Source organism: Perca fluviatilis, chromosome 20, assembly GCF_010015445.1.
Source record: "Perca fluviatilis chromosome 20, GENO_Pfluv_1.0, whole genome shotgun sequence".
Lineage (NCBI taxonomy): Eukaryota > Metazoa > Chordata > Actinopteri > Perciformes > Percidae > Perca > Perca fluviatilis.
Window position 1 is genome coordinate 1,842,932 of NC_053131.1, and position 14,513 is coordinate 1,857,444.

Sequence of the window (14,513 nt, forward strand, 5' to 3'; positions counted from 1 at the left end):
TTATATCTTTATGTTTGAGGCCTGAAATGTGGCAAAAGGTCGAAAAGTTCAAGGGGGCCGAATACTTACGCAAGGCACTGTATTTAAATGATGATGTTCTGTTGTGGTGGGAAGGACTGAAAGAGAGAATTAAGAGAAAAAGTATTGTGTATAGTAAAGAAAAGTATTTAAAGAAACTGAATTGGGAAAACAACTGTGTGCAGATTTAAAGAACGAAGCAATGTGATTGGATACGGGTGCAGAGTGTGGTACAGAAAAGTATGACATTTTGAAATCTAAACTGAGGAAAATAGAAGAACATAAATGCAGGGGTGCTGCAATAAGAAGCAAAGTGCAAAATTATATGGAAGGTCAAAAGTGCACAGCTTTTTTTCTAAGGGTTGAAAAAAGCAATCAGACCAAAACGAACAGAGATGAGTTAATAACAGCAGATGGGAGCAAAATAATAGATAGACAGGGAATTATGAAAGAAATACAAAAGTACTATTCTATTTTGTTTGCCAGTAGTGTGACAGATGCAATGTGTGTGTTTTGTCGAGTTTAAAGAGAAAACGGGGGGAGGATGATAAAGTGTGGTGTGATGGAGATTTAACAGAGGCGGATTTTGATTTGGCTATCAGTGGTTTAAATGACAATAAAAGTCTGGGTGCAGATGGACTACCGGCAGAGTTTTATAAAACATTCAAAGATAAGTTGAAACCATTACTAGCACAGGTCTTTCAACAAATGCAAACAATAAACGGCAAACCGGATTCATTTTCTACAGGGGTCATAAACATTTTTTACAAGAAAAAAGGCAATAAACAAAAACTGGACAACTACAGACCTATAAGCTTACTCAATACAGACTTCTGGCAAAAATACTGGCAAACAAAATTAAACATGTCATCAAGAATCTAGTAGGAGATACTCAATCATACAGCATACTAGGGAGGGATATCACAGATTCAATAATAATTAAAAATACAGTTAGGACTATGGCAGCAGGGGTATGGATAGGGATTGATTTACAGAAGGCTTTTGATCGGGATCGAACATTCTTTTTTTATTTAAAACGTTTGGGTTTGGAGAGAAAATGGTGGAAAATTGGATCAGGTTATTGTATAGGGATGTATATAGTGTTGTTAAATGTAATGGAGGGTACACAGAGGGGGTGAGGATAGGAAGGTCGATAAGGCAGGGGTGTCCTCTGTCATCATTGCTGTACAGTCTGGTCGCCGAACCGCTGGCAGCGATGGTGGCAGAGGATGGGCAGATTCACGGTGTAGGTGTAGGTACAAACAACAGGGTGACAGTGGTACAGTATGCAGATGATATAAAAAAAATGTCAGATAATTATCAGGAAGTAAACAGGTTCATTACACATTTACAGCTGTATCAGTTAGCATCAGGAGCAAAGGTCAACACAAGCAAATCAGAAATAACAACATACGGATTGGATTCTACACAAACAGATACATGGGGGTTCACACGGGTGTCGACACTGAGGAAGGTTTGGGGTATTTATGTAGGGGCAGATGAGGAGGGGGCGGATAGACAAACATGGGAGGGGGTTAGGGGGTTGTTGGTTAGGGGGAAGGTTATTGTTGTTAATGCACTTTGTCACTCGCTTATCACGCACGTTCTTAGCACTTGTTATTTACCGGGGTGGGCGATGGGCAAAATGAATGCGATGGTTGATGGGTTTTTGTGGCGATCGAAGGGGGTTTGTGTAAAGCACGGGGTAATTGTTAATGTGGTTAAAGAGGGGGGTTTGAAATTAATTGATGTGGTGACTAAGAGGGATGCATTGCAGGTGAAATTGGTTGGGAAGTTTTTGGACGATGGGTGTGCGCGGTGGAAATCATATTTTGTGTTTTTTTTGGATAATTTTGGATTGCGGCGAAAGACTAATTTGTGTGTAATGCACACGGCGGAAGGGCTCCGTCACCGACCTGGTTTTTACAGGGAGGTGATGGGAGCCTGGGCGAAAGTGCAACAGTGTGTGAATTTAGAGTGTGTGACAGAGGAGCAGGTTCATCAAATTCCATATCTCAATAACCCGGCATTTCTGTACGCAGAAAGGAAAATAAACAAAGCGACAACTGAAGCAAACTGTCAAACCATACTACATATGTGCAATAACCAGGGGAGGATAGATTCGAGGGTGTTGTGTGCAAAACTGGAAGCAAAAAGAGTGTCTTTTCGGGTGAAAATAAAAGATGGAATTTGTGAAAAAAATTTTTTTAAATTAATGGTTATTATTGTTAAAAAGTTCGAAAGAAAAGACTGTGTGTGCACCGGTAGTTTTCTCCCTGTGTCAAGGCCTGAAATCCAAAAACATCTGCAAAATCAAAACAAAACAGTGGTATGTAATATTGAAACAGAAAATCATTACACAACCTACAGCAAATAAAGCCTGGACGGCCTACTTTTACAGCAGGTATGTAAAGCAGGATTTGGAAACATATTAAAGTGCAGTATGTTTCCCCAGCAATGTTTAATTTGGATTTTAAGCTGCGACACAGGAGGATATTTCCAGCGATTGTGTTACATCAGATAAATCATAGTATAAGTAGAGTATGTAAAGTGTGTATGGTTCAAGAAGAGTCCATTGAACGTATATTTCTTACGTGTCCACATCTGGATGTGTTCATGGGACATTTGAGGGAATTATTGAATGTCAAATGTAAAACTGTATATTGATGATGTTAACTGGAACATGGATATGTTGTTTGGTATGGAGTCCAACTGTGTTGGCATTAATACCCAGGTGGTTACTCTTGTCTTGTGTCTGGCGAGGAGGTCTATGTTCCTGAGGAGGAACATGGCCTTCTACGAAGGGAGACACGTGGATGTGTGGGTTTTGTTTCTTTGCCAGTTTAAGGCACATTTTCATTTATTTTTTGCAAAAGGGGTTGATTTCTTTGTTAATGCATTCATGGGAGGGAATGATTTATTTTCTATTGAGGGAGGGGATTTAAAATGACTGTTAGACTGTGGATAAGGTGTGTATGTGAGAAGTGAATGATGCACAATAGATTTAATAGACTGTTTTAGGACACATGGTGTGTTGATGAAGGGGTTAGAGGCTTATGTTGATTTTTGAGATTTTGTTTTGTTATGCAGGAGGATGTATGAGAGAGCGAATGAATGGACAGCGAAAGGGTGTTTCCAGTGGGTGGGAGAAAAGACAGTGAATGCAGTAGTTGAGTGGTTTCTGTTTGTTCTTTTGGTTTGTTGTTTTTCTTTTGGTTGGTTTTTCTTTTGGTTTGTTTCTTTTGGTTTGGTATGAGATCATTAACTATACTTTGAAGAATGTTTGAGTTTTTCAGTTTCTTTTATTAGTTTTGCTTTCTGTTTTGATGATTTTGAGTTCACCGAAGATGGTTTGATAAGTTTTGTTTTCATTTTGATTTTCTTTGCTTTTTTTGTTATATTTAATTTTTGATTGGATTAATTTGCTAGTTTTGAGATTTCTTTTGCTTTTTATGCTTTTGAATGAATGTTTATATTTCTGCCTGAGAGTTTTTTAAGTTTGGTTTTCTGAATGAGTATGAATGTTATACTTTGTTCTATTTTATGTTATTTGATTTTACCTTGTTGATGTGTAAATAATAATTGTGAATTTTGATAAAAGATAACAATAAAAACACGTGAGAGCCGGCTGGTGTGACGTCAGAGGCGGAGCCAGAGCGCAGCGTGAGAGAAGGAGGAAGAGAATTTCTTTTTAGAGTGTGTAATTTTCAGCCTGAAATCCGTTTTTTTCTTTTGTTTTTTCATATCGTTTTGCCCCCTGGCAGCAAACGCTGCAAGGGGGACACCTTAATTTATAGTTTAGGAAGAAAGTTTTTTTTCTCTTACCCCTGAGTGTGAAGAGGTACAGAAGCGAGCAGAGGTGGAGGATGAACAACAGAGGAAACAGATAGGAGTAGACGGGCAGAGAGGACAGTTTTCCACTTTAACCAAACCAGAAAGAAAATATCAACGGGACTTAACGGTCAGATTGCAGGTACAAGCAAACACTGAGATACCTATATTGGAACTGTTAACAACTATTTGGTTTTTGGCGGGGGGTCTGTGGCATGTAGACAACTAGAGAAAAATTAGTATGAAGTAACACTAAACGAAGAAAAAGGGAAACAAAGAATAATGCAGGGATTCCAAGTGGGAGATGTGAACGTGTCTGTATCCGATCTGAGTATTAATGAAGCAATGGTGTCATTTATGAAACTACCAGCATACACAACAGACAAAGAAATCATGGACAAATTAATGCTGTGGGGGGTGAAACCAATATCACTAATCAGAAGACGTATGTGGCCAGGAACAAATGTGGCAGATGGAAGAAGATTTGTCAAAGTCAAATTTGACGGTGTAGTAAAATCCCTGCCATATTCAGCAAAATTTGCGACGGCACAGGGTACGCAGTTCTTCCGGTTGCTGCACGATGGACAATCGAAGGCATGCAGACTGTGCATGGACCAAGGACATTTAATGAAAGACTGTCCCCACTTCTATTGTTACCAGTGTAAAGAGCAGGGCCACTATATCAAAGACTTCAACAAAGAGGTAAGCAAGTGTCAAATGTGCCAAAACAAACTATCAGAATGTATATGCCAAACAAGCGAGGAATCTGAAATAGAAACAGATAATGAAGAGAACCAAATTGTAGAAATGCCTGTCGATAACTCAAACATGAGTAGCGAGAACGAAAATGAAAATCATCAAATGAGCAATAATAGTGATTGTGAGGAAAATGAAGTTTGTGAGAAACACAGAGAGGTGGCAAGTGAGACAGGTACAACTGTGAAGAGGGCAGTGACTGAGGAGAGTCAGGCCAACAGCATATCCTGCTTTCCAGACAGCATGGAAGGTATACAGTATAATACAGCGGAGGTCTTGGCACAATACGGACAGGGAGGAGAAGGCGAGCTGCAGACCAGCTCGCCTGTCTCTTCCCAGGAAGTGGGATTGCAGACAAGACCACATACACAGGCTGAGAAAGAAGTCTCCACTTGTGCTATTCCACCTAGCGGAACTAGTGTGAAACCAACAGAGGCTGAGAATGACGAAACAAAAATAGATGATAATGATTTGGATCTTAAGGTACCGTATAGAGGTAGTTGGCAGTTCCCAGTACTATCTAAAGCAGGGAAAAAACTGCAGGCAAGAGGGGCAAAAATCCATTCTACAAAATGAGATTTAAAGTTTGTTTATGGCACACTACACACTTCTCTTTCTGATGTTGCAGTTAGCATCATTAAACGCTAATGGACTGAGAAAAGAAACCAAGATACAATCCATTCTGACACAAGTGACTTTTGACGTGCTCCATGTCCAAGAGACAAAGTGGGACGAACAACAGATGGACAAACAGAGAAAACAATGGCGTGGGCAACTATATATGAGTAACGGAGCAAAAGCAAATGGAGGAGTAGCGACATTTTTTAAAATGGACAAAATAAGTGAAGTGAAACTAATATGCAAAGAAAACAGGGAGATTACTAGTTATGGAGTGTGTTTATGAACAAACGGAAATATGAATAATTAATGTGTATGCACCCAATGTAGACAAGGAGAGGATTTCTTTGTTCAGAGACTTGAAAAATTGGTGTACAACAAACACGGTGATCGTAGGAGATTTTAATGTGGTGCAGACAAATAAAGATATGGATGTATCAAATAATAATGTATACAAAACAGACATAAGTAGAAAAGTTTTAGAGTTACTTATGGAGGAAGGTGTTGGGAATTTATGTAGGGCAAGATGAAGTGGCGGCGGATAAAAAAACATGGGAAGGTGTAATCACCAAGGTACAAAATGTATTGAATATGTGGAAAATGAGAGGAATGATGATTAAAGGAAAGGTGATTGTGGTAAATGCATTATGTCACTCACTGGTCACTCACGCATTGGGCACAAGCGAACTACCGAGATGGGCGATGGCTAAATTGAATACGATGATAAATGAGTTTTTGTGGAAATCTGTGCGTAATGCACACGGCGGAAAGACTCAATCATCTTCCTGGTTTTTACAGGGAGGTGTTGGAGGCCTGGGAAAAAGTCTTGCCGTACGTGACTCAAGAGTGTGTGACAAAGGAGCAGGTTCAACAATTACTATTTATCAACAATCCCATATTTACATACGGAGGTAGAAGAATAGAAAATAAAGCAACACGAACAGCCAAATGCCAAACCATTGCACATATGTGTAACACAAGAGGGGACATAGACTCTAGAGTGTTAGGTGTAAACCTGACGGCCAGAGGTGTTATTTAGACACAAAATTATTGATGAAATATGTAACAGAGTAGAAGCATGTATGACACAAGAATGGTTAAAAATGTTGAAAAGCTCAATATCACAGAACCTGGGTGTACCAATAAGCTTCTCCTTGTGTCAAAGTGGGAAATCAAAGAACGTAAGTAAGATGAAAACAAAAGAGTGGTATGAGATTTTAAAACGGAAGGTTATAAAACAACCAACGGCGAACAAAGCATGGTCTGCGTATTTTTCGGCAGAAGTAGACAGAAGAATTTCAAAAAATATCGTAGTGAAATATGAGTCCCCGGCTATGTTTAACTTAGATTTTAAACTAAGACACAGGAGAATCTTCTCGGCAGTTGTTTTGCATCAAATCAATAACAAAATTGAAAGAGCATGTACATTATGTAAGGATCAGGATGAAATGTTGGAACATATATTTCTGACATGTCCACAATTAGAAGGCTTTATGAGAAAACTTAGAGAATTGTTGAATGATAGATGTAAAACAGTGTTTACAGAAGATGTAAAATGGTATGTGGATTTTTTCTTTTTTTAATATAAGTGTGGTAAACTTAATCCTGTGTCTGGCGAGGAGGGCAGTGTTCCTGAGGAGGAACTTGGCCTTCTATGAAGGTAGACACGTGAATGTATGGGTTTTGTTTCTTAACCAGTTTAAGGCAATGTTTCATTTATATTTTGCAAAGGGATTTGATTTCTTTATTGATACATTTATGGGAGGGCAGGATTTGTTTTCTATTGAGGGAGGGGATTTAATTTTTTTTTTAAATAGACAGATGATGGAGTGAGTGTAAGAGGGATGTTTGAATCACGTGAGATGTAACAGTTTTATACGGTGGCCCTGAGGCGGCCACAGCACGCACGCATAAAGACAACAGGCAACAAACAACAGCCACATAATAAGACAAAACACGATAATACAAAAAGCGTAAAAACCACAACACGCACTAATAACGCAACACGCGTACAAATAAGAACACGCAAATAAACAACACTGCAAATAAAACACCAGCACGTAAACAAAAAGCCACACATAACATGACAACACCAACATGCCAACAAAAGAAACAACACCTGCAAATAAGACAACACCTGCAAATAAGACAACACCTGCAAATAAACCACAGCACACACTAATAAGACAACACCTGCAAATAAGACAACACCTGCAAATAAACCACAGCACACACTAATAAGACAACACATGCAAATAGCCCACACCACAACGGAAGTGTTTCCAGGGGACACTTTTAAGTGATGCACATGTGCCTCAACCATTGGCTTTCCGGTACAGACCAACAACAGGACAATTTTAACAATTTTTGCCATTTTATTCATCACTAAATTCACTTCTGAATACGTTTTAGGCGAGAAATGAACTCTTTAGATTTTGAATATAGGCAGTCTTGCGAAAATCGTTGCCGAATTGACAATTTGTTTCAAAGTTTTCAGAATTGAGTAGCTCCATAAAGTGACGCGACAGCCAGCTAGCGCCTGCCGGGGCGTCGCTCAGACAATCGAAGGGCGTGCGTCCGTAAGCACCCACTTTGGAAAACATAAATCCGCGCCTATGCAGACACACACACACACACACACACACACACACGGCCAGAGCGCAGCAGGCAGATGCGGGAGACTTGTTTAAATTATGACATAGGCTATATACATTAGATTTGGTATTTAGCTCATACTTTTTTGTTGGTGTATTTGTTTTCTGATTTATTAGAAGTTGAGTTTCAGTCTGTATGATAAATGAACAGTTGTACATGAAGTGGTAACATGCTATGACATGTTATGTAGACTAAAGGGGAGACACCAACCTTTATAATTTGAATTGCTAATTTCCATCTGTTGTCCCTAGGCATTTACAGTGCACTACAATAATATATAAATGATAATTCCACATAACACTAATAGGGACACCTAGGACACGCCAGTGCATATGCCTACTTCTTTTTATAATTTAAACTGACTTAAACTAATACACTAATACTAGTAGGGATCGCGTTCCACTCTTTTGAATAAGTTAGGGGTGTTAGAGCTAAACCATAAACAATAAAATTAAAGCTAATAATAATTTAATTAATAATAAATAATTTAAACAATTCTCCTGAAGAGAACCGGGTATCTGAGAAGTTTAACTGACAACCGATCAGCTTCGTGGGAAATTAAGAATCAATGCCACCAACGCTCCACTCAGCACCAACTGCAATGTTTAATTTTAAATGAATGTAGCCTACTGGCAGTCTGGCACAAGTAGGGTGCTCAGTATTTTATTATTATGTATCTTTGTGTGTGTGTGTGTGTGTGTGTGTGTGTGTGTGCGTGTGTGACGGCCGGCGAGCGAGGTTGTTAAGCCTGCAAGCGCTTGTGGAGTTTAACTCCGAAAATGCAGCTAACCACAGGTTAGAAAAACTAGAAAATGCATTTCCTGCAGAAAATGCGTGGGAATGCTGAATAGTTGAATTGCTAAAGCTAACTGGATGAATAGCTTAAATCTGTAAGAAGAAGTTGAAATAGTGAGAATAGTTGAAAAAGTGGAAATCGTTAAAAAGTTCAAAGTTGACGCTAAACTGAATTGTTGGCTATAAAAGTTGAAAAATGACAAAATATGTAGAACATTGTGAGGTCTTTAGCTGGAGTTGAAGAATAGTTGAAAAAGTGGAAATCGTTTTAAGAAGTATGAATTTCATTAAACAGCTAAAAGTTGACGCTAAACTGAACTGTTGGCTTTAAAAGTTGAAAAATGACAAAATATGTAGAACATTGTGAGGTCTTTAGCGAGCAGCAGCAGAAGAATAGTTGAAAAGTGGAAATTTGGTTCAATAAGTATGATTTCCATTGAAAAGTTGAAGAACAAAAATTAATAAAAAATTATTCCCTAATAAATAGATCAAGAAACGGTAAAAAAACTGTCAAAAATTAAATTTTTAAAAATGACAAAATAGACTTCATTATCAGCATCCACAAAAAAAAAAAAAAAAGAGAGTTAGAGAGGAAAGGAGAGGGAGAGAGGGAAAGAGAGAGAGAGAGAGAGAGGGGGAGGGAGGAGAGAGAGGGATGAGAAGGAGGGATGAGAGAGAAGGAGAGAGAGAGAGCGAGAGTGAGAGAAAGAGAGGGACAGGGGAGAGAGGGGAGAGAGAGAGGGGGGATGACAGAGAGGGGGGAGAGAGAGAGGGGGATGAGAGAGAGGATAGAGAGGGAGAGAGAGGCAAAGGGAAAGAAAGAGACAGAGAGAGAGAGAGAGGGAAAGAGAATGATAGAGAGAGAGAAAAGAAGAGAGAGAAAGAGGAGCGGAGAGAGAGGGAAAGAGAGAGAGGGATAGAGAAAGAGAGAGAGAGGATAGAGAGGGAGAGAGAGGCATAGGGAAAGAAAGAGACAGAGAGAGAGAGTGAAAGAGAGTGATAGAGAGAGAGAAAGGAAGAGAGAGGGGGAGGGAGAGAGGGAGGGAGGAGGGATGGAGAGAGTGAAAGAAAAAAAGAGAGAGAGAGGGATAGAGAGGTTGAAAGAGAGAGAGACGGATAGAGACGGAGAGAGAGGCAGATGGAAAAAGTGAGATAGAGAGGGGGAGCGAGAGAAGACAGACAGACCAGAAGAAGAGAATAGAACAGAGAAGACAGACTAAAGTTCATATTCCTGCCTTAGTATCTGGGTGTGTGTCTGTTGTCATGGTAACGACTGGCCAGTGAATGTTTGTAGTAGTTGAGAGTAGTAGAAAAAGTGGAAATCGTTTTAAGAAGTATGGATTTCATTAAAAAGCTAAAAGTTGATGCTAAACTGAACTGTTGGCTTTAAAAGTTGAAAAATGACAAAATATGTAGAACATTGTGAGGTCTGAGAAGGAGAGACAAAGAGAGAGAAAGAGAAGGAAAGAGAGAGAGGGGATAGAGAGAGAGAGATGGAAATAGAGAGAGAGAGATGGAAAGAGAGAGAAAGAGAGGGAGAGAGAGAGGGAACGAAAGAGAGATGGAGAGAGAAAGGAAGAGAGGGGGGAAGAGAGGGAGGGAGAAGGAGGGATGAAGAGAGAAAGGAAGAGAGATGGGAAGAGAGGGAGGGAGAAGGAGGGATGAAGAGAGAAGGAGAGAGAGAGAAAAAAAGAGAGAGAAAGAGAGAGAGTCCACTCTAAGCAGTCCAATACACACTCATTAGAAATGCAGAAAAATCATGAAATCATCACTAAACTTAAACAGCTTTTTCACAAAAACTGTAGGATTTGAAGCATGCTTACATTGACTTATATGTTAAAAAAGTGTTAAAAAGCTTAATATTTTAAAAAGTATAAGTAGTAGAAAATGTACAAAAGATGTGGAATAATTCAAGTTTTTTTGAAAAGTTTATGCTAAAGTCAAACTGGATTGCTGGTTAAAATGTGTAAGAAAAAGGTGAAGTTGTCGGACAGACGGACAGACGGACAGAGGAAAGAGAGAGGACAGAGAAAGAGGACAGAGAACAGAAAAAGAAAGAGGACAGAAAGAGGCCAGAAAGAGGAAAGAGGAAAGAGAACAGAGGACAGAAAGAGGAAAGAGAACAGAAAGAGGAAAGAGAACAGAGGACAGAAAGAGGAAAGAGAACAGAGGACAGAAAGAGGACAGAAAGAGGAAAGAAGAGGACAGAAAGAGGACAGAGGACAGAAAGAGAATAGACGACAGACAGACAGACAGACCAAAACAAGAGAATAGAACAGAGAAGACAGACAGACAGAAGTGGAAGGCCAAATAGACTACTGTTCATATTACTGCCTGTAGTATCTGTATAGACTACTGTTCATATTACTGCCAGTAGTATCTGTATAGACTACTGTTCATATTACTGCCTGTAGTATCTGGGTGTGTCTGTGAAAGTGTTGTCATGGTAACCAATGGCCAGTGGATATGTTTATAAACTTGCTTTGATGTCTGTAATCAAGTTGATGAGCAACACCTGCTGAATCTGTCAGCTGTGCTGTGCTTCAGCTATTCAGAGTCCCTGAGAGCGAGCTCTCAAACAAAGGCTCACAGTGGCAAAACGATAACTGCTATCAGTCAAATGACGTGATCCTGAGCATCACAAGGCCTTTGTGAACGTATCAGTATAAAATGTATATGGATAAACGTAAAAATGTGGTCATATCAGCGATTTCAAAAAGTGGTTCGTTCAGTGTTTCGCTGGAAATTATCCAAGAGTTTGAACATTGGAGCCAATGGAGATAGATCCAGGACCTCTTGTCATTTGGAAGCTCAACCAGCCAAAAGTAAAAGGCGTATCACAACACTGAGCAGATTTTCTGAAACTAGACAAAAATACCTACGTTTTGATGTATAAATTGTGTATGAGAAGTAGATATTGTGGGCGTGAGAACAATTTATTGAGAAGGGACAAAGATAATTTTTTCGCAGCTTCACCCTCTAGCTATGACATCATCCACTCTAGCTCACGCAATACACACTCTGTTTAATCGATAAAATTTCCTGAAATGATCACTAAACTTAAACAGCTTTTTCACAAAAACCGTAAAAGATATCAAACTGAAAAGTAGACCCTGGATAGCTGAATATTTTGTGAACATTTCAAAGTTTGTTTGGCATCTGTAGGTGAAAGTATGAAGGAGTTGAAACTTTTGGGAGCGGAAGAAGATTTTAAGGAGTGGAAGGCTGCTCTCATTCACTTCAATGTTATAAAAAAGTGTTAAAAAGCTTAAAATTTGAAAAAGTATAAATAGTAGAAAAAAAGTTGAAGAAGTCCCATTATTAGCTGAAAGAGGTGAACATTTGAAAAGTTGAATGGTTTAAATAGGTGAAAGTATGCAGAAGTTACGGAGAGCCAAAAAACGTACGGAAGAGGGAATAAGCAGAAAAACTAGAAAATGCATTTCCTGCGGAAAATGCGTGGGAATGCTGAATAGCTGAACTGCTAAAGCTAACTGGTTGAATAGCTGAAATCTGTAAGAAGAAGTTGAAATAGTGAGAATAGTTGAAAAAGTGGAAATCGTTAAAAAGTTGGCTTTAAAACCTGAAAAATGACAAAATATGTAGAACATTGTGAAGTCTTTAGCTGAAGCTGAAGAATAGTTGAAAAAGTGGAAATTGGTTCAATAAGTTAAAGAAAGTAAGAGAGGGAGGGAGGAGGGATGGAGAAAGAAGGAGAGAGAGAGAAAAAGAGAAAGAGACAGGGAGAGAGGGAGGGAGAAGGCGGGATGAGAGAGAAGGAGAGAGAGAGAAAAGAGAGAGAGACAGGGAGAGAGGGAGGGAGAAGGCGGGATGAGAGAGAAGGAGAGAGAGAGAAAAAGAGAGAGAGACAGAGAGAGATGGAGGGAGAAGGAGGGATGGAGAGAGGACAGAGAGAGGGCGGGAGAAGGAGGGATGGAGAGAGGACAGAGAGAGAGAAAAGAGAGAAACAGGGAGAGAGAGAGAAAGAAAAGAGAAACAGAGATAGAGAGGGAGGGAGAAGGCGGGATGGAGAAAGGAAAGAGAGAGAAAGAGAGAGAGAGACAGAGAGAGAGAGGGAGGGATGGAGAGAGGACAGAGAGAGAGGGAGAAGGAGGGATGGAGAGAGAAAAGAGAGAGAAACAGAGAGATAGAGAGGGGGAGAGAGAAGACATTCAGAGAGAAGTGGAAGACCACAGACTACTGTTGATATTACTGCCTGTAGTATCTGTATAGACTACTGTTGATATTACTGCCTGTAGTATCTGTATAGACTACTGTTCATATTACTGCCTGTAGTATCTGGGTGTGTCTGTGAAAGTGTTGTCATGGTAACCATGGCCTGGGAATGTTTATAAACTTGCTTTGATGTCTGTAATCAAGCTAACAAGCCTGTCACCTGCTGAATCTGTCAGCTGTGCTGTGCTGCAGCTATTCAGAGACACTGAGAGCAAGCTCTCAAACAAAGGCTCAAACTGCCGAAACGATAAATGGTATCGGTCAAATGACGTGATCCTGAGCACCACAAGGCCTTTGTGAACGTATCCGTATAAAATTTATAAGGATAAACGTAAAAATATGGTCATATCAGCGATTTCAAAAAGTGGTTTGTTCAGTGTTTCGCTGGGAAATATCTAGTAGTTTGATCATTGGATTCAATGGAGAACGATATGGACATCTTGTCATTTGGAAGCTCAACCAGCCAAAAGTAAAAGGCGTATCACAAAACTGACAAAAATACCTACGTTTTGATGTATGAATTGTGTATGCCAAGTAGATATTGTGGGCGTGAGAACAATTTATTGAGCAGGGACAAAGATAATTTTTTCGAAGCTTCACCCTCTAGCTATGATGTCATCCACTCTAGCTCACGCAATACACACTCTGTTTAATCGATAAAATTTCCTGAAATGATTATTAAACTTAAACAGATTTTTCACAAAAACTGTAAAAGGTATCAACCTGAAAGTTAGTAGCCGGATAGCTGAATATTTTGTGAACAGTTTAAAGTTTGAATCACGTCTGTAGGTGGAAGAATGTAGGAGGAGATACATTTTGAAGCAGAAGAGGATTTGAAGGATTTGAAGGCTGCTCTCATTGACTTTAATGTTAAAAAAAGTGTTAAAAAGCTTAAAATTTAAAAAAGTATAAATAGTAGAAAAAAGGTTGAAGAAGTCCCATCATTAGCTGAAAGAGGTGAACATTTGAAAAGTTGAATGGTTTAAATGGGTGAAAGTATGCAGAAGTTACAGAGAGCCAAAAAACGTACGGAAGACGGAATAATAATAATAAACTAGAAAATGCATTTCCTGCAGAAAATGCGTGGGAATGCTGAACAGCTGAATTGCTAAAGCTAAACTGGTTGAATAGCTTAAATCTGTAAGAAGAAGTTGAAGTAGTCAAAATAGTTGAAAAAGCCGAAATCGTTTTAATTAAAGTATGAATTTCATTAAAAAGTTAAAACTTTATGCTAAACTGAACTGTTTGCTTTAAATGTTGGATAATGACAAAATGTGTAGAACATTGTGAGGTGTGAGTAGATTTTCTAACTGATAATGACTCACATATGCAGAAATATGAAACAAATTAATACTGTAATACTGTTAAAGATGAAAGTTGAAAAGGCTGAAAGAAGAAATATTTTTATTATTATCAGATATAATCACTGCATAGAACGAAAAAGCATCAATCTAGCTGAGATGAGATGTGAAATATATTAGGTGAAAAAACTGGGGCTAAACAAGAAGAAAGAGAGGAAAGAGACAAGGAGAGAAAGAGAGAAGAAAGAAGAGCAGGAGAGAAGAGAAGAGAGAGGAGAGAAAAGAGAATAAAGAGAGGGAGAG